This window comes from Dipodomys ordii, unplaced genomic scaffold (genome assembly GCF_000151885.1).
Source record: "Dipodomys ordii isolate 6190 unplaced genomic scaffold, Dord_2.0 Scaffold2, whole genome shotgun sequence".
NCBI lineage: Eukaryota > Metazoa > Chordata > Mammalia > Rodentia > Heteromyidae > Dipodomys > Dipodomys ordii.
Window position 1 is genome coordinate 15,987,930 of NW_012267218.1, and position 26,589 is coordinate 16,014,518.

Consider the following 26,589-nt stretch of genomic DNA (forward strand, 5'->3'; position numbering starts at 1 on the left):
TCCAGTCTCTTCGCTATTCTTTTATCTAAGAATATCCTTATAAATCTAATATTAGCTTAATATTTTTAGCTATTAAGAGGTGATATATTTCTATCATTGTTATTTTCAACTTGATTAAACAATTCTTTTAAATAATAATTTTTTTCTTTCCATTCATAACCCAATAAAATTCTCAGCCATTTCAGTGAAAAGTTTGAGAAAGCATAATATAGGTCCAAATTTAATTTTTAAATATAATTGTAAAATTTAATTTAAAAACCAAAGAACGATATCCCCATCTATTCATAAGTTCAAAGGAAATATGGTGCAAAGTTAGATTATATATCATTAGAGTCACTCCAAAAATTTTGTAGATTATATATATATATACATATATATATCAATCATATGCTCTGTATAATGAAATATACATAACTATAATGAAATATTTATGCATATACATCTATACATATATCTATGTTTAATATACATGTATATATATAATTACATAGATATTATCTAATATTAAATATTATAGTTATAATTTATATTATACAAGTATTTCATTGTATATGTCTATATAATGAGATCTTTGTTGCTTCTACATGTTTGTCAGGAAAAGTTAATTTAACACTTTCGGTAACTCATCATTCAGTGTTTTGCCTAAATTGCAATTAGATCCATTACATTTCAGCCTTTAGAGTGGTAGAACTACACTGCAGTAACCAAAATAACAACAAAAAACAAAAACACAAAGGAAAATTAATCAGTTAAAAATAGCCCACATAGGATTTGCTCTGGTATACAACCAGACTTTCTAAAGCTTTTCCTTTAGATTCACCTTAAATAATCCCATTGCTTTCTTTTCATGTCACCAAAACTCAACTAATTATCTTTTAATTATACTTTTTTGTATTTTTTGGCAATTGAACCTTGGCTTTCATAAGGAAGATAATTTCCCTTTCCATCCTCCTTACATTTTTTAATGTTTGGAATATTTTCTTTTGGTTTTGCTTATAACCAAATGAATCAGACTAAGGGTATTTTATGTTAGATCCTAGTGTATTGTTCCCGACTTCTGAGAAATGAAAACTACATTAGGCTCTTCTACCATGTATAAGCTACTATATTGGGAAATTTCCTATCCCTTCTATTTTCTTTCATAAAAAGTAAATTCTTGCTCTTTGTTTTTCAGAGATATTAAAACTCCTGTGTATTTTCTTTCTTATGCTAATGAGATCAATTCTAAACATTATATAAAACTTCAGGTTTGAAATTGATCATCAGGAAAAAAAAATGGGATTTTCACTCTTACTCTTACCTCATGAATTTTGGGGAATGGAGAGTGACTGAAATTTGAGTATAATTTCCAGTGCCCAAAAGTTTACTCAGTCATGAATGTAATGAAACCTTCATACAAAATATACAATTAAAATGATTGTATTGTATCATAATGGTGACTATGTTGAGTTGCTCAGATGGGGACATGTATGAAAGAGAACAAGGAAGCTATGTGCTGTTCCTAACCCCATACTTTGTCTTTATACATCTCTTCCTTTTGGGATCTCGGGAGTTGTATTCTTTACAATAAATGAATTAACTTAAGTAAGGTAATTTCCTCAGTTCTGAAGAATGAGTTGTTGAGGCACTCAAATTTATAGTTGATGTTTAGCAATATATACACATATATACATATATAAATACATGTATGTATACATGTGTCCATTTGTATATGCATATATACACATATTAAAGACATTGTATACATATACACACATATATACATATGTGTGTTTAAAACAAACACCATGAATTTTGTGAAGTACATCCTGAATTTGAATAAATTATTTCTTTAACAATGTTTTTAGAATATGCTTCATAATTTTGCTGGCTTTCACCATTCAACTGCTGAGCAAGGTCTGTACCCTCTGCCATGTTCTACCTACTTCTCACTATTCAGTTGAGTTACCAGGACATGTTATGTGCAGGGTTTGCATTGATTTTTCAGACACTATTATATTCATCCCTATGCTTCTCCTGAGAATCCCTGTTTCCCTTGATCCAACAAAGAGTTAGCAGCATCTGCCCCAGAGTGCCAAATTCATTGCAGCAGACATGTCTGTTACTTTGTGTTATAGTTCTCCAGCTTTTACTAGACCCATCAAACATTTGAGTCAATCAAAGCTGTATGATGTTCCATATCAGAGCCAGAAAGTCCATCATTCCTGCAATATTTTAATATGATTCCAAGAGTCATGAAGGATGAAAGCTTTAACATGCTCCACAGCTTGATCAAAGAGTATCTGGCATGTTAACTTACAGACATCTCTTCTCAAAGACCTATTTATGCACATCAAGCACAGGAAAGGAATATATTTTAATAGAGGCTATTGAGCTAAGTTCAGTCAATTTCTGTATCCCTTGAGAATCTGGATTTAGTGTCCCCATCAAATGCATGACATGTAGCTACTTCTTACCATCAGATTGATACTCTTTTAGAGACAGGTTCTGGTATCCAATAAACAAAGGCTCAATAGCACACCCCAGCTGTTTCTCAAATACAATAAGATGATGATAAACCTCTATTATTAAATAGAACATGAGATTTACTGCAAACTTCTTTAGTTTGCAGAAAATGAAAATCTTACCAATTTGTTGAATGGTTTTGTCTATTCCAGATTGAACCTAAAAGCAAGAAAACTGTAAATACAGAAAGACTATTTTCAAGTATAAAGTTTGTCTTGTGTCTGCTTTACTAATAACCACCACCAAAACTTTCACCAGTATCACATCTAATTTCAGGGTATTCTGAATTACAGTTAATAAATCCAAGTGAGAAATTGCAAATATCCCATCTTGTTGCCAATATTGCCAAGATTTCCTTCAGCAAATATTCCTGTCTTAAGTTGCCGTTATTGCAGTCTTTAAGAATTAGTGCAATGATCTCTCAAGGTCATTGTGATCATTATTCTTTCTTATATACAAAGAGTGTTTATTTTTAATTTGAGACTGGTAAATAAAACTTTAATAGGATTTTAATGGCATGTTGGACACACTTCAGTGTCCAGAGATGTGACACCATATCCAGGAACATCATTATCTAGATTAATTCTCAATACTGGACAGTACAATTACAGGAATACAAAAATGAGAGAGATTATTAATAACATTCTCCAGGCAGAGAAAAAACAGAATAAAACAGTATATGATTTACAACTCTCAAGTGTATTTTTAGAAATTTCTTGTGATGTGTGTATTCTTTGTTTCTCAGGATCTACCTAAAATAATTGCAGTGGGATTTTTTAATTAGTTCATTGAATTTCTAAAATCAATTTATTCTCCTTAAAAAGTGAGACTTCTATCTGTAAAAGTAAATTCTTCACTTTTTTCACATTTTTATTATGTTCCTACAAAGAAGTAATTGACAGACATTAAGTCCAAATCTTTACATAATCCACATATATAGTTGGCTGTATTTCAAAATTGTAATAAGTAGTCAAAAATGGCCCCAAATCAAACTATCTTTAAAGATAATATGTTTTATTCATCTATCAAGGATGTACATACCTGATAATACATGGAAATTGAAGCATATATTTTTATGTTTATTATGCTTGTTTTTATTGAATTATCATGTATAAATATATGGATCAACACAATGTATATATTAGTTTCATAAAAATAAACTTAGAAATCCACAGAATGAGTAATGTTATGGCATATATTTCAGGGTTTGGATGCAAATATATTTATGTGATTTTAGTCAAATCTAAATGCTTTGATTATAAAATATATCATTATTTCACATACTCCATTGAGAGAAAAAATGCTTAATGAAAAGCTTTTTAGTTCTATTGCTGAACTATAGGTTAATGTTATCTCTATGAAGACATTTCAAATGGCAGTTACCTTCAACATCTGTCGTCTTAACAAGGTACATAACTCAAAGGCTGACATTAAAATTCACTACAGCCAATTTAATAACTGACAGGCAATGACAGATATGTCACCTTTGTTGTTTAAAATTGATACTAAAACAAATTCTTCAATTTAAGACATACAACCCCCCCAAAAAAACCTGAAAATGGTAGAATTTCAATTGGTAGAATATTTTGAATTCTGTTTTCATACCTGTTAGCATTTTGATTACAATAAACTTTTTACATATTAGGGATTGTGTGTGTGCTTTCTTTCTTTCCTTTCTTTCGTTCTTTCTTTCTTTTGTTTGTTTCTTTCTTTCTCTCTCTTTCTTTCTTTTCTTCCTCTCTCTTTCTTTCTTTTCTTTCTCTCTCTCTTTCTTTCTCTCTTTCTTTCTCTCTCTCTTTCTTTCTTTCTCTCTTTCTTTCTTTCTTTCTTTCTTTTTGTCTGTCATGGGGCTTGAATTCTAAGCCTGGACGCTGTCTCTTAGCTTAAGGCTAGTGCTCTACCACTTGAGCCCCCAACACAACTTCCGGTTTTCTGGTGGTTAATTGGAGTCTCATTGACTTTCCTGCACAGGCTGGCTTTGGACCACGATCCTCAGATCAGATCTCAGCCTCCTGAGTAGCTAGGATTACAGGCATGAGGCACAGGTGTCTGGCTAGGGAATTTTTTTAGATCTTGAAAGTGTAACAAGGTCATCCACAAATATCTACTGCTTGAAGGTTAATTAAAACCATTTTTAAAACCAAACAATAAAACTTTCGGCTCACCGTGCACACAACCAGCTTCCAGTTTCAGCATCGGGCCTTTCACATGGGTCAATGTGCTAAAGTTACTCTCTAGTCTTGACAGGTTATATATTTGGAAAAATGGCTTCACCTCCCTTTACTTAATAATGGTATTTCATAATAGTACAAGAGGAGGCAAATCTTCCTATATGACTTAAGTAAGCTCAGCCACTTAGCTCTTTTATAACTAACTGAAGAATGTACATCCTACATAGGATGTCCATCATGAAAGATACCTTTATACTTAAACTTCTATATGGAGTAATCTGTGCTTTAGTTCATGTTTACAACATCTTAATTACATAGGTCAATACATTAATTTGTGAATCTTTTTTATAGTTCATGCAATTTAGTGTGACAGTTAAGCACTTAAGCACGTATGGGATGGATAATTATATATCTAATATCTATATACTATGTAATTTGTTCTAATATCATTTACATCCAGACAGTAAATTACAATTATTTACTAAAATGAAGTACACCCCATTGTTACATAATATAAAATATTATTCCATTAAACTCTAAGGGCACTTTTTGAAGAATTTCACCATTTCCATTTTGTGTTCTGCAGTGTAAAACACATGATGACATGCTCCTGAAGAAAATTCATTAAATTCAAAGCTTCAGATTATTGAGTGCAGTGCCAAGGAAATGTGATGTGTGCCCAACTAGCAAAATGCTCTAAGTGAGCAGGGAGCCCTCTAGAGATCACCTGGGCCAGCCCTGTGCCATCAACTCAGCTCTGTGAGGAAAAGTGATTGAAAGCCTCAAGATTGAGAAATGATAGCGCTACTGTAGTAAGAGAACAGATCTATTGCATATATGAGTCTTCCTCACTTAGTAGTCTGTTTTTGAATATGCAGAGTTCTAAAATGCAGGTAAAATTAGTAGCAGATTTATTCAGCCTTCCTGCCATTTGTGCTTTACTATGACCTTCTGAAAAGGTTCAGAAAACAATTATATACACACACACATATATGCATGTATATACAGATATATATGTATATACATACACACACATATATGTTGTATATATATATATGTGATATACAGGTGTATATATACATGTATAATGTGTGTACACATATATGTATATAGGTGTATATGTGAATATATGTGTGTATATATATATACATGTAGACACCTTTCTGATTTTCAAAAATGACTGAATACAAAGAAAACTAACTACTTGTAATATCCATTTATATGAAATAAAGTGAAGTGCCTAATATATTCAGAATGCAATTTTAATTCTCACTTTGCTAATGAGGAAATTTAGGAAAAAAATGGATACATTTCCTCAAATGTAAAAACTACTTAGCAAATTCAGGTACTTTTCTTTGGAGCCAATGAAGTGAACAAGGAGGTCTGGTATGGAAAAAACCCACAGTCTATTAAAAAGGAACTAAAGCCCTCTGGATTCAGTTCTAGGACTGCATCTTCAATTAATGGTACAAAGTCATACTCTGAATCAGTCAAGTAGGATTTCAGTGCCTGTTACGGAGTGTTCCTTGTTCTAAGCAAGTCAATTTAGAATATTCTGTATAACTGAAGTTCTGATAAAGAATACTTTGGGTATAAGTATGTCCCAAATATTTCATAGAACATATAAATAAATATATATGTGCTTTTCTGAAAAATAATAGGAAACATATGTTTTGTGCTTTACCTGGCATCTCTGTTGTGTTGAACACAGGAATAGCAAGAATCGGAAAGAAGAAATTCCCTTTGCACATGAAACATTTTAAGGGAAATTTTCCCATTGAAGTGGGTCGGTGGGAGGCCCAAAGCCCTTCATCCTTAACTTCCCATCTTCTTCTCATTACAGATGCATTTTACAAATCTGGTACATATGCCTTTTTAGGGAAATGTAGCATAATGTCCGTCTTCCATTGTCTATTTTATTGATTGAAAAAACATGAAGAGGTTCAAAGATGGCTCAAAGGGGATCTGTCAGAATTTCCGAAAGATTTTTAAAAAGATCAAAGATTATACTGGAAGAAAAATGGCCATAAAATGCAGAAAGACACGGGGCTGGTCTCCAAAACCAAATACAGTGGCTGTCAGACACCATATGGTCTGTTCTGAGGAAGTTAATGTTCAGTGTATCTGAAACAATTTGAAAACATATTTGAAACATATATTAGGGATATGTTATTCAGAAAGCTGATTCTACAATACAATTTTTAAATTATTTTTCCTTGTATACAATTTCTTGTCTTACTAAAATATACATTGTAGTTAATCCGCATACATATAATTGAATTAAATTAAATGTAATCTATAGAGATTTACATGGCTTATGTACTTGCAGTTTGTTGTAAGACATGTGGACCATTCTCAGGTAAAGACATAAATTTGGAAGCCAAAAAATCTTTGTTTAAATAAGTATATATTTTGTGCCTGAGAAGGCTGGGGCCCAATGATTTTAAGTAGCAAAGAGAATGTCCACTTTATGATCACATCAAAAATATTTGTCATGCAACAGAAAAAAATTAAAGCTTGCATTATGAATACTCAGTAGAAGTTTTAAAGTGTTGTCTTTAACATCTGGGTACTTTGAATTATCTGATCAGATAAGATGCAATTATGCTGCTGTAATGACCCCAAAACAGAGACCTGGCCAAGGAAATCTGAGAAGGGTTTGGATTTTCTTTCTTTTAATAAACATTCAAGGTCTGAATCTGATAAAATCATGACAATTTGTCACAAGAAAGAGAAACAAAGGGAATTTAGGTGCTCTCTATGTTGTGAAAATTGTATTTTGTTGTAAAGCTATACTTTTAATTTCTATTGAAATTCTTTTGATGCCCCACAAGTTAAGAAGTAAACAAGGTGTTATAAACCCACCATGATCTTAGAAGTTGGAAAGCAGGAAACAGTAATAAGAACAATCACAGTATCCATTACGATTCTCACTTTTGATATTATAAAAAAACTGAACAGTTTAGGTAATATACCTGGGTATGAGACATATAATGTTAGATCTATAATGTTTTCATATATTTACATATATATAAACTATCTTTAAAATATATTTTTCAGTGAATGAGGAGCAATATTATAACATGGTTGGATTGTGTCTTGTGCTGTGAACACCACAGAGACAATAATTTCCTCAAAGATTTTAAAAGGTAAATAAATTACAACTGAATCTTACCTGGATCAGAATAGTGAAGAATGATGAAGAATTTCTCTCATCTAAGAATAGATGAGAAAAATAAAGAGAAAATATACCCTTGAATACTGTTTTCCTGCACACCAACTGATGACACAAATTGAAATATTTTATTGATTCACAGGGCCTCTGTGAAGATTTCATCTTGCAGAAATAAACAGATTTGAATTACTTCTTCTGACATTTAATATCCAGCATCTAAAAACCAGAGGAACTTCAAGATCACTATCTTTTCTGACAAAATCAACATGATTGACAACTTTCTTACACCTAGAAGTTAATTTCAGTCCAGCCACAGATACAACTTGAAAATACTGAAATGGATATCAATTAAGAAAACTTCCTTTGTGAATGTTAGAAACATTTTATTCTTAATCGCCGCTGCATAGTTTTGTTGCCATTGTTACTGTTTCTTCATAGCTATTAGGGTATAACTTGAAATTATCTGAAAAATCATAAGACACCAGTTTATAGCTACTGAAATATCCTCCCAAATCTGTTAACACAAAAATAGATGATGTCTTAGCTAGCAAGATCAATAGAAAGCCCACGAAGAAGATCTTCACTAGCCATACAACGGACAAGGGTCTCATATCTAAAATATACTTGGAACTAAAAAAATTAAATCCCCCAACAACAAATCCTCAAAGAAACAACTGCCCAATAAATAAGTGGGTGAAAGACTTAAAGAGAAACTTCTCTGAAGAAGAAAGAAGGATGGCCAAGAGACATATAAAGAAATGCTCAATCTCCCTAGCCATAAAAGAAATGCAAACCAAAACAACATTGAGATACCACCTCACCCCAGTTAGAATGGCAAAAATCAAGAACTCTAACAACAACAGATGCTGGAGGGGATGTGGACAGAAGGGAACCTTACTGTATTGTTGGTGGGAGTGTAAACTTGTTCAACCACTTTGGAAAGCAGTATGGAGGTTCTTCAAAGACATCACATAGAGCTCCCCTATGACCCAGCGATCCTACTTTTGGGCATTTACCCAAATGTTTACAAACAAGACCACACTAAAGCTACCAGCACAACTATGTTTATTGCAGCATTATTTACCATAGCTAAGATATGGAACCAACCCAGATGCCCCTCAGTAGATGAATGGATCAAGAAAATGTGGTATATATACACAATGGAATTCTATGCCTCCATCAGAAAGAATGACATTGCCCCATTTGTTAGCAAATGGAAAGACTTGGAAAAAATTATATTAAGTGAAGTAAGCCAAGCCCAAAGAAACATAGGTCCCATGGTTTCCCTTATTTGCAATATCTAGTATATGTATGAGTCAAGCAGAAAAGGTCAGATAATGTGATGTTAGGAAAATGAACCCTTAGGTATGTATTTAAATGTGTTTTTTTCATGCATTTGTTTCTAATGCAATTATAAGATTATTTCTTTGTTGCTTTGTATGTCCCTTCCCCACAGTATGACCCCTGCTTTCACTATATTTGATGTCAGTATAACTTGTGGAGGAGATGGGGAAAAACAAGTCGTTTAAGGATACAGGTCGACCCGTTGCAACAATGAGAAGTACAAGTTGTCATGTTGAAAATGAGCTTTACAACTTTGGTGGGGGGGAGGAAACTGGGGGGGCAGGGGAGGCTGTGAAGGGATGTGAAGGGTAAACAAAGGAGGAGGCTGCAATGCTTGATAAGAAATGTACTCATTATCTTGCCCATGTAATTGTAACCCCTCTGTACAGTATGTTCACAAAAAATAAAAGTAAAAAATAATAGATGATGTCCCTCAATAAAAAGCTTATATAAACTTGAAAAGTTAAATATTCTTATCATCTGTGACCCATAAATGTTCATTCCTCTCTGCATTTTACAGAACATCTTAAGCACACATACCAAGCCACCAAATGGCAAACTGTTTACAATAATATTATCCTAAATTTCTATTCATATGAGAATTAAATAAATGGTAACAATGGCACAGAATAACCAAGTATATGGTGGAAGTTAGGATTCTAACTACCTCAAAAACATTGAATGAAGAATTTCATGAGCCATGTGCTGTATCTGTATACATATGCCACATTTGCACGAAGATATATTCCTGATACTATTTGCAAAGAAGATTTAAAATATGGTCAGATTCATGTGCTCCTATAAAATGAAGCAAGACATACAAACCAAAATTAAGGAAGTGGATATTTCTGAGAAGTAAATATGAGATATGTGATTAAAAAACAAAACAAAATATCAAACTAAATGCAAGCGTTAGTAATTTTTATTTCATGGTTTGGGTGGTATGTTATTCTTCCATTATGCTTATAATGCACATCTATATCACATCTACTCTTCTGAAAGATGAAGAAAGGCCTAAAACATCATTTATAGAAGATTGAACTAAGATTTATGAGAAAGAAAAACTCATAAAGTGCTGTGCTAACAACTCCAAACAGGAACCCAAAGGAATTCTAAGTGTTTACTGGAAGAACAGGCACTTAACACTGATTCTCTACCAATGGAACAATGTTTCTTAATGCAAAAAAGAGAAGAGGTATGTTTAATTACCAGGAAGCAGTAGAGTCATGCACACAGAAGTGGAAGCAAAGGTGGATTTTTTTGTTTGTTTGTTTGTTTTTGTTTTGTTTTTCCCCTGGATCTGATACTGTTGAGATGTGGCTGAAGTCTTCATGGTAAGGGTTGAAAGAGCTGAGGCTGAAGAGGTTTACAGGCTCTCTATTATGAGGGAATTACTTTTCCGTGATTTAATTATTTTTTAACTTATCATAATTAACATATCAAAAGAAAGCTTTGAGTTTGGAATAACTAACCCACAAATTGATATCAATTTCATGTTGCTATCGGAGAAGAGAAGTCTAAATATTGAAGTGATAGATACAAAAGTTGGGCACATATGAATCTTTAAGTATTGTGACAATATAGAATTCCTATGTCTAATTTGGAATAAGCTATTCACTCAAGTTTAATAGAATAGATACAGTGAGAAAGTATTTGTTTAGGCCAGTGAGCTGATTTAAAGTACAGTACCATCTCACCAATATAGAGTCTCACCACCTGTCTGAAAAGAAACCCCAGCAGGGGTTGGTAAAGGTGCTCCAACATGACCTTCTGTAGGACAGATAAATAGAAATTTCACCAGCAAGACATTGACTCAATGATAGTTTTGTTTAATGATATTATTATTATTATTATTTTGTTAGAGAGGTTTCTTATAAGGAATTGGCTCACATGATTGTACAGGCTGACAAGTTTCAAGATCTGCAGTCAGCATGCTGGAGACGCAGATGAGCTGACGGTGTCCGTTCTAGTCTGAAGTCTGGCAGGCTCAAAACCCAAAAAACCTCATGTTTCTGTTCAAGTCCAAAGGCAAGAAAAGCCCATGTCCAACTGCTATATCCAGTAGAAGGAATTCTCCATTACTCATAGGAATGTCAGCCTTCTGGTTTTATTGAGACCTTCCACACTCCTATAACTGATATATACTGATACATACTGATATTCATGTTAATCTCAACCAGAAACACCTTCATGGACACACCTAGTATAATGTTCAAGCAAACAACTGGTCACCCAGTAGCCCAGTCAAATTGACATATAAGATTAACCATCATACTATTACTACTACACAGAAGGATGGTACCAGCTTGAAGTAGTATTATGAGATGGGATAGAAGATGCCTTCACCAAATATGTGGAAGCAGAGTGGACAGGCTAGGATGTATGAATGGGAGAAATAAAAACAATTGCTAACTTGTAGTATGATTCACTATGTGTGCTAGGAAAAGGAATAGTGGAGGGATAGCAAAAACAAAGAGGAAGAAGATTTGAATGTATTGTGGTCTCAGGTGTTAGCAGGATTTCTGAATGGAGCAATACAAGTGGACTGAATATATGAGGAGTCTGTATATATAAGAACAGCTCAATGATAGTTTCAAAGTACAGATAAATAACAACTGAAATGCAAGACAGGATCAATAGCCAGAGTACTGTGGGATGGTTATAACTTTCAAATAAAATGTAAGTTCAAGATCTAAGTGTAAATGCCTGTATATAGAGCATATGTTTTTATCCAAACTCACAAATATCCTATATCCATAAAATTACCTGTCAAATCAGTCTAGAGATTCTTCCTGGAAGTTAGCCATTGATTTTGGAGCAGGAAATTGTTTGTAAAATTTAACCAAGCTTACCATGGCTGCTTATCACTTTGAAAGTAATAATTAAAAATTGATAGTGAATATTGGAATTATGAACAGCAATCTCATGCAAATGAAGCAATTTATGAACATCATCAGTCAGGAAATATGGAGAGGATGAGAACACATGAGGATATCAGCAGACTGAGTCCCCAATAGCAAAGTTAGTTTAGTTGAGAGAAAAAGCAAAATGAGAACTTTGAGCACAAAAAATGCTGATGATTTCAATGCTTCTGATAAGAAGGTCACTAGGACAGCGCTGGGAGTTATTAGAACTTAGAAGTTCATCTGAGTTGGAATTTATCTGAATCTAGAAGTCAAATCTCTACAGAAGAGGGACAAAGAGTTGCTTCTAGTTCAATGGAGGAGGATCATCAATATGCATCATAGAATGGAAACTGATGGAATCTAAATGGAAACTGATTCTTAAAATTTGTGATAGCTGGAGTTTTCTGGGTGAAATAAAAACCTCTTGTAAATGTACATCCCAGAGTACCAGCAAATATCCAAGGAAGAAATTTCTCCCCTATCTTTCACTGCGGATGTGCCTCATGCCCCTTAGTTACAGACGCTAAGCAGGGACAATGTAAAACGACAACAACAACAAATGAACTAGGCAAATTCTCAATGCCAGCATTGCACAGCTGAGAGGAGAAAGGGAGATTTGCAAGTGAGAGACAACTCTATGACCAGCACAAAGTGTGAATTACTGCTTTATAGGGATGTTCCTTATCAGGTCACCTTGCATGGCTACCTTGTTAGCACTGCAGTCGGCAGTAAGTGTGTGGAAGGTCATTTTCTTCTGTGCATTTACATGTGGGATTTATTTCGATGTCTGTGTTAAAACAAGACAACTGGGGCATAGCATCTGGTAATGCTGAGCTGATATTATTAAATTCCAATGCTCTCTGGCATTTGCTCATTTAGAACTACTCATGTAAGGAATGGTAAATGAACAGGCAAAGTCTTGTGTTTAATTCATGAATAATTAAATGTAAGAATGCCAATAAGTCTAAATTCTAATATAATCAAATGTGTAAGACAAGTGGCCTGCCAGGGTTGTGGGGTCTTTCTCCTTGTGAATTAATCATCAATAAATACTTAGTTGAGCTATAATATTATGGCTAAAAGTCATGGCTAAAAGTAATAATACTGTGAGAAAGTCCTGGAAGTGGGTTAAATTGTAAAGATTTTGTTGTTATGCCTCAGAAATTGTCATGTTTGTACAGTTTTCCACTCATGAAGGTTTTAAACATACAATATATTTAGAGAGTGGCATTGATTCATGGGCATTTGGAGAAGAGTATATTATGATTAACAATAAGAAATACATTCTATCATTTTATTTTCTTCACTGGACAGATGTTTAAACACTAGATATGTAAAAAAAGAATTTCCTTATGAGAATCCCATCTGTAGTGGTTAAGATCTCTAATTATGGAATCAGATCGATTTATACAGAGAGTTTTTTATTATTATAAAGCCATTGCACCTGGACATATTATTTAACCTACTGGTGAGTCAGTTTCCTCATTCACAAAAGTGAAATACATTTTATACCAGTCAAGATTCCTTTGGGATGAAATATAGGGAGATTCAGAATGCTTTTTGGAGCCTATGACATTATAAATCACAGCCAATGAGGTTTTCTACATGTTTTGTATGTCATTCTCTCTAAAGTGTGATAAATAATACTAGCTCCTGTAACAGAGCTGTCAAGCGCATCAAATTTCTCAATATGTAAAAGAAATGGAATGGTTCATTGAATGTAATAAGTGCCATATGATTTTCTTATTTACGAAGATGATACTAATGATATAAATCACCTGATAAATTATTATCATTGGCATTATTTTTATTATATATGACACCTTTCCTCAACTCGAAAGTTTCGAGAAAAATGTATGTTACAGATTTTTTTGGTCATTCCTTTCTTGATTATGTGTGGGTCCCTGTGTGTGTGTATGTATCTAGAGTATTAATGAGTGGTTGTGTTTACTCCTTGAATGGGACTTTTATATCCCATTATGTTTTGCACTTGACAAAACATTATGAATACCATATTTTTAAAAAAAGAAGGCCACACTATATGAAATACCATTTTACACTGCTTTCCAAAGCAATATGTATCACAGTATTATAAGACCAACATTGATTATTCCAAATTACTCTTTATGCACTTGGAAAAATAAAATTTTTAAGTCTATAGAAAATGATAAATTGGTCCATGTAAATTTGGGCCTGGAAGGGAACTCAAAATTCCAATGAGAATTACATTCAGTTTCTACAAATTATAAAACAGAAACTTAAACATATGATTTTATGGGTTTAAACTGATTCTGTCTCAAAAAGAATATGACAAGATATTTTTCAAACATCCCTCAGATACCACAGTATCTCTAATAAAATGAAAACAATTTTTCATTTTTGGAAGTTCACTAAGGAATCACTAACAATGCAATGTATAATTCCATTAAAACAAAGTCCCTTGTGCAGAACTAAGTGTACTCAATATTTTTGAAATGTATTCTTGCTAATAGTTGTTGTATTTTAGATTCTAGTCTAATTTCATTTTACTTATGAAAAGTTCTGTAGAGTTGTCTAGATTTAGAGAAGTCATTAGAAGGAAAGATTTGCCACACCATTATTTTCTGCAAAACAAGTCTAGAGATCAACTTATATGTTATGAGGAGGTAATCTACTTTTGTCACAAATGAATCTTGTGTAATATGTCACAATCACTTCATGTCTGCTCCCACTGGGCCAGTTTCAATAACAACTATATTTTACATTATTCCTGCACTGTCAAAATTGGTGTTAATTCATTGCCAGCTTCATTTTACTCTTTGTAGACTGAAAATCCACCTACTGTGTTGTCTCGAGTACTTTTATTTAGGTCAAAATAATTTCAGTCAGCTTCTCTACCTTTGTCTCCCTCCTATTCTCACACCCTTGATTAGATTTATGTTATCCCTCCAAACGTGTAGTTAAATTGATGTTCAGCAGGTTTAATAAAAAAGCTATTTTCAAGGCTATAAACTTAATTTATTGTGATATAATTGTCGGTGCTATTAATATTTCCCATCCTTAACGTCATTGATTTTTATTGCTACCACCCTCGTTTGCAAGGAGAAGGATAATGCTGACACTTGTGAGTGTACGTGTGGGTGTGCATTTAACACATTGCCTTCTGCATCAATACATCAGCACATGTGGCAGGGTCTGATGAAAAAAATATGAGACACCTAGAAAAATTTGTACAATAGCTTTACAACATTTGTCTTCATCAGTGAATCCACTGTTAATGAAAGAATACAGTGATAGCCCTGGAAAATGTCATGTGCATTTTTTAGTAGAGAGAGAGAAGTCTGTAAGATAGGAAATGGATGTTTACCAGTACAAAGACTCAAAACAACTCAATATCATGGCCTTTCATTTTGTCATACACATTTATGATATATGGACTCTTTATTCATTTATTAGACTTTTTTAAAAAACAAAAAATTAAAGTTGCTACATAAAGGAGAAATACAAATGTTCTTTTATGTCTCAAATTTAAATCCATGATGCTAATAATGGTGCATAATAGAGGAATTATTCCTGTGGAAAACTGTTCCCCATTTAAATAGAAATAGAGTCCTTAATCTCTAAACCCTTGGATGGGTTTTGAAATGATTCAATGGAGTGAAGTAAGAATAGAATATTCTCTATCAGATGGAAGCAGTCTATTTGTAAGCTTATCATCCCAAACACGGATATATTTCAAAATAGACTTGAAAATATTTTGAAGATTACCTAAATGATTTATTCTATGTTTGAAAATAGAATAAAGAAGTGCATTTCCTTGAGGAGCTTGTGTAAGATTTCTTCCTCCTGACTCTGTGAAAAATGAAGATTATTTGAAGGGAATCATGAAGGTTTCAAAAAATAGAAAGTACACAGTGTTATCAAAAATTGGATTCCTTGATTTGAGATTAAAGTCCAGATCTTTCCATTAGTTTCAATCATGTATAATAATGTGTGTGTGTGTGTGTGTGTGTGTGTGTGTGTGTATGTGCGTGTGTGCGTGCCATTATCAAGCTTGAACTCAGAGCCAGACTCAAGGCTGGATCTCTACCACTTGAGCCACACATTCACTTCTGGCTTTTTCTTGGTTAATTGGAGTCTCAGGGTCTTTGCTCCCTTAACTGATAACTGACAACAGACAGGAGAAATCAGCTATAATCTTGTTTTTAGAATGAAAATAAAGTCTTTCTCTTAATGGAGCTCATACAGGAACTCCTGTTAACATAGAATACAGGGGCAGAATTCTATTTTTCTTTCTTTTATATCCTTCTCCTTAGTGAATTTAGCATTTTTTTCCTAGAGAACTCCTTAGAAAAATTTGAAAATCAAGTACAGACCATATTTTTACTCTATAATTAAGAAACTAAATATTAAGTGATATGGTAAAGGTCACATGGATGGAGCCAAAATAATACTATATAATCTTTATTTTTAAGGACAAAAAACACATGGTTCACACCTGTAACTTTAGCTACTCAGGAAACTGAAACCTAAGGATGTTAGTTTCAAACCCACCAGGCAGAAAGTCCTTGAGAGTCTTATTGCCAGTTTCTCCAATTAGCTAGCCCACTAAAAGGAGGTATAGTATGGCAATCAAAAGTCATGAACTGATATATTGAGTGGGAATTTTTTTAATTTAAAATTACACCTCACAAGATGGTGTGGCTCAACTAATAGAGCACCAGCCTTGAGTAAAGAAGCCAAGGAAAAGCACCTAGGCTATATGACCAAGTCCCAATACTAGCACCAAAAATAAAAGGTCAGAATGTTATTCTCAATTCAGTATAACTGGTTCATAAATCTTGAGAGGCAAAACTCTGAGGCAAAAACTCTGAACCCTTTTTATATTACTGAGGATGGGCTGGTGTCTCTTATGTAAGTATGTATGTATGTGTGTGTGTATGTATGTATGAATTGAATACATGTGCATGTATTCAATTATAATTAATAATAACGACATAATTCCAACCATAGAAAGAAATGAAAGCCTTCTGGCAATCTCAATGTGGGTCATATAATAACCGAATATCATATATTGACTGAGGTAACCACATGGAATTAGATTTAGAACATAAAAATCTCATTCCACAAAGAACTTACTCATTAAGTAACTTTAGGAGGAAAATCTCAGAAAATTTTAGGAAGTAAAACTCAAGGTAGCTCATATTTAGAGAAATTCATTGTCTATTCAGAGTTCAAGCTCTTTTATTGTAGGAGTAGTAAACAATAGTTTTACAAATTTCTTTAAAAACCACAGATAAGACTATAGAATTGACACTATCTTTTTGCATAGGTTATCAGCAATTGAGATTTTGGTCATTTTTATTTTCATGCCAGGCCAATTACTTTGTGATCTGTTACAAGGCTGCCACCATGAATGATAAATACCTGCTACAAGGTATTGTCATTCCAGGGAGAGTACCTTTCTATGAAACTGCTCCAGATGACATTATATATGAGTGTCTGCCATGGAAAAGGCCAGTGGAAAGCTGTAAACTCAAATGTCATACCTATGTGACTCAGGGAAAGAAAATAGTTTCATTGTTGCTAATTAAGTTATTTCCCATCTTGTCAAATATGCACTCTGAAACTTATTTGGGAGTTGTATTTTGCCAAATGAAATGGCCTATTTCGCGTTGAGCATTTCTTCAGCAACTCTGACTTCAGTCTGAATTGTGCTGTGTCCTTGATTCAGCTGCCATGCCTGCTATGCCTATCTGGGAAATTAGTGGTCTAGATCATTCATGTTTTGATTTTGCTTTTTGTAATAGAGAAATATGAGGCTTTTTGGTAAATTACGTTATTCTAGAATGACTTTGTCAATCCAATTACCTTCAATTTTCTTAGGAAAACTTTATTTTTAATTCTTCTAGAGGAAAAATAATGATCTGATACTTGTTCAAATAAATGAGCCAAGGCAATGTTTCACTAAAATCTTCAGAAATCATTGCTAGCTACAGATTCAGGCGGTAGATATGGGAGATCAGCCATTTCATCACAGTAATAATAAGCTTTGCATGAACTTCCATATCAGACAATAAGACAAGGCATACAAGAAACCGAAGAATATACAGGATATAACATTCTAGACATTTATCAGAAATACAGCCAATATTGGTAGACTTGGGACAAGTCATGTAGAGCTTTATATATGAACAGTCTGACTGTTTAAGAGCTGAGACATATATAAATATGGATATATCTATAAGGTACCAACACTTGGGTTCTTCTGAATGGCAAACATAATTTTTGGAGTGACATAGTTATTTATATTGAAGACAAAGGAATTAAGGTATAGACAGGTCAATGACCTTTATAAACTTGACTACCACCACAACTCTCATCTGATTCCTTCTAGCCCTGACGTCTTTCAAAAATTAGATTCCCTCTTGTAGACTAATCAACCCAACGAGCATTTCTTAATTGCCTTTTGCATGCAAAGGATTAATACTTGTACTTAGGCTCCTTTTCTGTATTTAATGTGCACTTTTGTAAGAAACATAATAGAAAAGCCTAAAACTGTCCTGGGGTGCAGAATAGGTTTCTGACGTACTCTGGTTTCCCAAAACTATGAAATCAGCTGTTAATGGTATTGAAAGTTCACCAATAAATAATGAAAGCATGGTGAAAATCTGGAGATGCAGTACTCAATGGAAAGAGGAAAGACAGAGGCATGTGTTTGTAGTTCAGGTTTACTATCAGAAAATGCCCATAGGAAACACATTAGAAGGCAGCAGCAACATCACATTAGGATATGAACTTGTTTTCTTCCTCAAATGCACTCTTTCATTTTTGCACGCACTTGTTAAATAAGAAATGCCCTTAATGCTATTATATAAATTGTTCATTCTGCCTTGAGAAACATAAACCATTTAAATATTTATAGTAACATGGCTCTACCATTTGTACTTGCAAGTGGCTATTCAGTCTACAGACACAAACCCCGCAAAACACCAAAATAACAAAATAGCCTGTCAAACTTTATTCATTTTATTTTTTCATTTATTTATTTATATTGACATTATCTTTAGGATTTGCTTTTAAAAGTTTTAGCTATAAATATTTAAAGGAATGTTTTAACATATTTGTTGGACTAGATTATGTGTCCTTGTTTATTCTCTACTGAATTCTTTTTGAACTTCCTGAAGAATATTTTCATTCAATCTTTTCAATTTGCTCTCCTAAATATTCACCAGTGTACTGCTTTAGGTTCATGATCTCATTAGCAATATCCTCATGGGTTCAAAGACATCCACGACTCAGGTTAGCTAACTTAATTTTCATTCTTAATTCCCTCTCCTCCACAGATGCTTTAAAGACACACGTGCAATGTAGGATACAATCTAAAATCAACTTGCTACTTTCCAAGTAAATATTAACTGGTGATCTTCTTAAGGGATGAGTGTTTCAAGAAATAACTATAAAATGAATTGAGTCTTTTGTCAGTGTCTCACAACTTTAATCCTAGCTACTCAGGAGGTCGTGATCTGAGGATCATGGTTTGAAGTATCCTGGGCAAGAAACTTCAATTCTACTCAGATTGCAATTGGAAAATTTTAATCGATAAAAAAAACAAGAAACATAAATAAGAATCATTTAGAAAAGCAAAACAAAACTGATATTGTCTGAAGATTACCTTGTAATTGTAAAAGTAAAAATGCTGATGGTATTACATGTACCATAAAGTCACTGGAAGGAAGCTGAGTAAAAAATTAGGGATAAATAGATTGATAGTAGATGTAAACAAGAACATTTTATCCTTGTAAGAACATCAACCATATAAAATATGAAAAATATAATATGCCTTTAATAAATGATCTCCAAAATGTCTGAATGAATTACCAAATTAAAGAAATAATATATAGCTTAACAATAATAGCAGAAAGCTTCAATACCATATTTCAAAAAATGTTCAGGAAAAAATACAAAAGATTAACAAGTGAGTAGAACAAAATCCATCTTGAATTAATAAACATCTATAGATCATCAATGGAAATACATTTTCTTAAATGCATGTGAGCCCTTGTCTTTGACAGAAAACGTATTTTCTCATACAACTATAATGAATAAATTTAAAAGAGTTGAAATCAGAAATAATAGATTCTCTGACAGCAATGAAATTACTAATGAGAGATAGAAGAATATTTAAGAAATTCTCAGGGTGGATTTCACTTATATAGTATTAAACAGAAAGTTCTTATCCAAAAATGTATTTTTACATATTATCAATAGACAATTCAAAGAATAATTTCATTAAAAGAATTGAATCAAAGGGAATAAATACCTTAAGATTGAAATTAACAAAGGTGTACCAGTTTATACAGTATAAACCAAGTTTAACAATACTGTTGAAAAAAATTAAATGACTGTATAGAGAAACATTGTGTGCTTATTACTTATAAGATAATATTGTTTAAATGGCAATATACTCCACATTGAGCTATAGAGTAGGTGAAATCCATGTAATCAAAGTGCTACATGCCTTTATTTAAGCACAGATACGTTAAAATAAACATTCATCTAGAAATGCAAGACACCAAGAATTTTCTTTGAAACACTACAAAGTTGAGAATATGCATTTATTAGACCCATTAATCGCAAGTTCATGTTCCAGAATTCTTTCAGATATTCAATAATGAAAAACAAAACCAGTTGTGGGTGGCCTATGTTCCTAGCCCCTCAGGCATGTGAGATCTGAGGATCTCACGTGGAACCTAACCCCAGGCAGACAATTCCAAGAGATATTTATTTCTAACTAACCTGCCAAAAGCTGGAAGTGGAGATAGCCAATGTGTTATAGAACCAACCTTGAGCAAAAACACAAAGCAAGAGAGCAATGCCTTTACTTCAGGCTGTGATACAGGCACAAAAGAAAAAGTGCGAGTGACAACAACAGCAACAAAATCTCTCCAATAAGTTTTTAAAATTGTATATACACATGTAAAGCAATTAATTTGCAGTCCACTATATTATCTGTAGAAAATTAAAGCTTATTAAAACCTGAAATGTATCAGGTAAAAATATAAAACATTGGGATTGGACAATGATTTCTGAATGGAAACAAAGGATTACTAACACAAGAAAAAGTTAGATAAATAAAAGTACACAAAATTTTAATATTTGGTGTTTCAAATTACATTATAATACTAAAAAGACAATCCTCAGAATATTTTCTAACTTTGTATCTGATAAGGGTCTAGACTTCAGAATACAAAGAATTGTTGAAATCAACAACCAGTCCTTACAGCTCATAAAATTAATAGTCACAATAGATTAGCTGGGCCCCATGATTTATGCTTATAATCCTTCCTTAGGAGGCTGAGAACTGAAGCACCACAGTTCCAGTCCACACAGGCAAAAGTACTTATGGGACTCCTTCTCAAGCCAAAGCTGGGCACAGTAGGGTGTGTTTGTTCGCTTTGCTTTGAGAAACACTAGGAGTTGTAGGATCAATATGGTAGTTTCATTCCAGCCCCTGTCAATGTCTGTATGACTCCACCTCTTTGCTTCCTCCATGACTTAGTGACTGCCTACCCAACCTTAGGCTCTGAGTTCCAAACCTCAGCACCACCAATATAGAAAATTCTATAGTTTGAGTTGCCATGTGAATCATTAATACTATTAATACATTAATCCTCATGAAAATTAAAAACATGTTCATGTACAATGTTGTGCATGAATATGCATAACAGTATAATATATAGTAGTAACAACCTAAAATGATAGATATAGAAAATTATATAAAATATAAAATTAATATGTAATATAAGTATTCAACTGAGTATTATTCAGCCATAACAATAAAGTACTGAAATATGTAACTAGACCAATGAACATTTTAAATATTAGCTTAGGAGAAGGAATAATCTATAAAATTCACAGAACATCCAATGGGTAGAAAATAATTAATAAGGTGTATACATTGCTATGAGCGGAAGTGGCTGAAGGACTAACTGAAAGATTTCATTGGAGGATATTTATATCACATATGATTACATCACTGTGCATTACAAAAGCCACTGACTGAACTGTGTACGTTAAAAAATAAATGCATGTACATTTTATCTTAATTTATAAGTAATTCTTGAGAGATTTTATTGGGGGGATTTCAATGTATTCATTACTTATAGTATTTCATATTGCTGAAATATCAGCTTTTCCTATTGGTCTCCAGATTCAGTTCAATCTACTTGTAAAACTCAGTGGAATTTTTAATGTAAAATGGCCAGTATATTTTAAAATTTATATTATAGAGTAGATGATAAGGCTATTTAAACATAACATTGAAAATGAGAATCAAATGGGAAGATTAATGATACTGATTTGAAAACATGCTATTGTAAAAAAAAACATATAGGAACTCACATATGTGTGTTATGGTCCATAATGTATTAGAACATTTCTGGGGGTGGGGGATGTGAGTTCGTGCTTGAACTCAAGGAATTGCTACTGCCCCTGAACTTTTATGTCCAAGACTAATACTCTTATACTCTTACCACTTCAGCCACAGTGCCACTTCTTTTTTGTTTCTTTTTTTCTTTTTGGTGATTACCTGGAAATAAGAGTACTGTGAACTTTCCTGCTTGGCCTAATTTTGAAACAAATTCCTCAGTCCAGATTCCTAAATAGCTAGGATTAAAGTCATGTACCACCAGCACTTGGCTTAGTCTCCTTTTAAATGCTTAGTCAAATGCCTAGAGTTGCTGCTTTATTAAACAGTGTAGCTCAATTTTAGGATATGTGGAGTTTGATCTCACATTCAGTTTGTGATAAATTTTGTAAAAGCCCTAAAATTCACTTAAATTCACATTTTATTTTGCATAAATTGCCCAGCAGGTAAATCTACTTAGAAACAAATATAATAAAACAGTAAAATAGTTGAAGACAATGATGTTTTCTCTGCAAGCATTCAAAGTATATGTCATGTATCCATAGCATACCTAATGTGCATGTGTCAAAATTCAAGGTCCTATCAATTATTTTAGAAAATCCATGTGTCATATACAGAAGTTCAGACAGCAGAGTGACAATGGGGTGTATGGAGTCGTCTTCCACAAGTAAGGACAATCTACACAATGGGTTTGGATCTGATTTATGGATTTTTCTCTCCAGAAAACAGTTTTGCAAACACTTTGTTGCCTATGGAGTGTTTAGAAGTACAAAACATCAGCATGATGCTGACTAAGATACTGCTGAGAGAAGCTTCTCAGAGCTAGTGACATTCCCTTAAGATACACGTAGCCCACTCATCCATTTCAAATGCAGTGAAGATGAACTTGAAGGGGAGAGAAGCAAATTCCTTTGTTTTGGCTCATTTTTCAGCACAAACTTTTCAACTGGATGTTAATTTCAAATTCAAGGCAGAGATTTAAAAAAATAGCAACTTGTCATACAGCTTTAGATAAATAGATTCGAGTGTGGACCTTCTTGCTCTGGGACCTTGCTGTCCTTGCTTTCAGTGACCTTCTAGCATAATGATGGTCACCATTTACAGAGCTTATTGATTAAGTAATTAATAAATGATGATAAAGCCAGACAATCCCAGGTGTGCAGCTCACTGCAGAACAGAGCAGGTGTTGAATTCTAAACTCCCGCTTGTGTAGCCGCTGAGTCTGAGGCACTAGCATTCTGACGGCCAGTGCTGTAGGTGGAGAAATTAAAGAATGCCAGACATTTGCTTCCATCTGTTCTTAGTTTGTAACACTCCAAAGCCCATCCAAAAAAGAGTATTTCAAACAACTACTTGTCATAAGCAAATGATGTGACTCAAAGTACGGCACCCTCAGCATATTTCCGCACGGAATTGCCTCAACCGTACACCGATGGAGATGTCTACAAGGTAGACACCTTTAAATAAATGTCTACAAAGTAAAACATCTTTAAAAGCAAAATATTTAAAGGTACAAAGCAATTGTGAAGAATTTTTATGACAATGCTATTTCTAAAGCATCTAATGGTCTATTTCTTTGTTCAACTACATATATAGCAAATAGGTTTCATTCTTTTTATTTTCATTTTCCTGATGGATTGGGATTTAAAACTGATGGTGTTTAGCTTGGATGCCTAGAACTTTATCACTTGAGCCTTATCATCAGGCTAACATTGTACTAGTTATTTTTTACCTAAATCCTCACAGACTTTTCTTCCCAATCTAGCTTCAAACTACAATCCTCTGTATCTCAACTTCCTGCATGAGCCACCTTTGCCTGGCAGTATTGAACAGATTCAAGTAAGAAAGAAAATACATACATTTATCATGTCTTGTGATTGGCAAAATTATTATTTTAGCTATGGAAATATATGAGCTGAATTTAGTTTTATATTGGCACACGTGAAGTGTATCTAAATTATGTACATATTTTTAAATATCTTATGTTAATATTCTCACTTATAACAATATACATTTTAGCAATACTAAAAATCTCATTTACATTATTACTTTATAAAGATACAAAAGTAACCTACAAATGCTTCCATGATGATTTAATATTTTAGCAAACAATAAAATTAATACAGTTCTTTAAAATGGCTCAAAGTAGAAGCAAGGAATTTATACCACAGAAATTATGCATGGAGTTAATGCATATGTTAATTAGTTCAATTTAGTCATCCACAGGGTATACAATTTTCAAAACAACCTGTTCTACATTATAAATATAATTTATTATTGATTAAAATTTTAAAACAGTTAACGCCCTACCTGCGGTGCTTATTTTTTATATTGTAACAAGTTAAAATTATTGACAGCTTACCCAAATGATATTTACAGTTTTCACAATAGGAAATTATCCCTAATAGTTATATTTTATTGAAGATAATTTTGGAGCCATGAAAGAAAGAATAGTCCAATTTTAAAATTATCTTTAAATTTTCAACAGCATCATACACCATGCTTATTTGCTGAATTTTAGTGGCCAACAGAGTAATTATGAATTCTTATGAATTTATCCTTTCTACTGCATTATTTAATTCTTTATGCAATTTCAGAAACAAAATTAAACTATCAAGTAAGATAACACTCTCCTTACTTAAAATATTTTATTAAAAGTTGAACAAATGGGATTGCATTAAACTGCAGAACTTCTGCATGGCAAAGGACTTAACTTGCAAGATCAACAGAAAGCCCCCGGATGTAGAGAATATCTTAACTAGCCATACAACAGACCAGGGCTTCATATCTAAAATATACTTAGTACTCAAAAATCTATATCCCCAAAAACAAATGCTCAAAGACACAACCGCCCCATTAATCAGTAGGCTAAAGACTTAAGAATGGCCAATAGACATATGAAGAAATGTTCAACTTCTCTGGCCATAAAGGAAATGCAAATTAAAACAACATTGAGATTCTACTTCACCTTAGTTAGAATGGCTATGATCAAGAAATCTAATAACAACAGATGCTGGAGGGGATGAGCCAAAAGGAAACCCTACTGCATTGTTAGTGGGAGTGTAAACTTGTTTAACCTCTCTGGAAAGCAGTATGGCGGTTTCTCAAAAGACACCTTATAAAGCCTATGACCCAGCAATCGCACTCCTGGGTATTTACCCAAAATGATAACAAACAAGGCCATTTTTACTAAAGCTATCAGCACAACTATGGTTATCACAGCATTATTCACCGTAGCTAAGATATGAAACCAACCAAGATGCCCCTCCATAGATGAATGGATCAAGAAAATATGTTACATATCAGAAAGAATGATACTGCTGCATTTATAAGGAAATGGAAAGACTTGGAAAAATAATCACATTAAGTGAAGTAAGCCAGACCCAAAAAAACATAGGTCCCATGATTTACCTTATTTGAAATAATCAGTATACATCCAGAATAATTTTAGCAGATGAGCAGAATAGCTCAATAATTATGTACATATGACTATATAAGATGATGCTAAGCAAACTGAACTCCAAGACATGGACACAAGATATTTTCCTTTGTTGTTGTTTTTAATGTACTATGTGATGTTTTTTGTTTCCTTTGTAGGTTCTTCCCACTATGGTATATCACTGTATTTGATTTTTAGTACTCTAGCAATGTATATATGTATATTTGAATTAGGGAAGGGAAGTGGAGTAACCGAATGGTGAGACAAAAGTCAAGGGGAAAACCATTGCAATAGTGATATACACAAGACAACATGTTGGAAATGATCTGTACAACTTGGAGGGTGGAGGCTTTGGGGGGCAAGTAAGAGGAAAATGAGGGAAGGGGTAACAAGTTTGACAATAAATGTACTCATTACCTTATTTATGTAACTGTAACCCCTCAATTTATCAACCTGAAAATAAAAATAAATAAATAATGGAAACCTAAAAAAAATTATTGACTTATCTAGGCCTAAAATTCAGTAACCACCATGAGGAAAGAATCATTTTGTAGAGTTGTAATAGGGTTTTCACAAGGAACAAACACAAGAAATTGTGCATATACATAATACTATGATATATTCTTTGTAAATTAAATATA